This window comes from Chrysochloris asiatica, unplaced genomic scaffold (genome assembly GCF_000296735.1).
Source record: "Chrysochloris asiatica unplaced genomic scaffold, ChrAsi1.0 scaffold00467, whole genome shotgun sequence".
Lineage (NCBI taxonomy): Eukaryota > Metazoa > Chordata > Mammalia > Afrosoricida > Chrysochloridae > Chrysochloris > Chrysochloris asiatica.
The window spans coordinates 1,043,356-1,044,050 of NW_006408985.1; positions in this window are offsets into that span (position 1 = coordinate 1,043,356).

Genomic DNA, 695 nt, shown 5'->3' on the forward strand with positions numbered 1-695 from the left:
ACTTCTTCAGTCTGAAATTGATCAAACATTCAATCAACATGTATAGATCAGTAGTGGTGATTGGAATGCATAAGTTGGGAGCAAAGAGGAAGGACCAGTAGTTGGAAAATATGGCCCTGGAGATAAAAATTATGCTGGAGATCGCATTACAAAATTCTGCACAATCAATGATTTGTTCTTCAGTGGCAGTACTAATCTCTGATAAAATAAATTGTAAAGCAAAAGCCAGCATACAAAATAAAGATGGACATTAGCTCATGATTAAAGGGACAATTGAACAAGATGACATAACCATAATAAATAACAATGCTCCCAATGAAAGAGATATAATAGATTTGAAGAAAGAAATTGAGGAATCTACAATAATCTTGAGTGATTTTAATACACTGCTTTCATGTTGATTGAATGTTAAGCCACAAAACAGAGATCCATAAATTAACAAATATCAAAATACTACAAAGCATCTTCACAGGCCACAATGAATTCAAATTAGAAATCAACAATAGGAAGACCAAGGAAATAAAGTCGAACATATGGAAAGTGAATAACACCCTGCTGAAAAGTGACTGAGTAGTAGAGGAAATAAAACAGGAATTCATAAAATTCCTAGAAACAAATTAGAATGAAAACACAACATATCAAAATCTTTGGGACACAGTGAAAGCAGTACTGAGAGGACAATTTATTGCAATAAA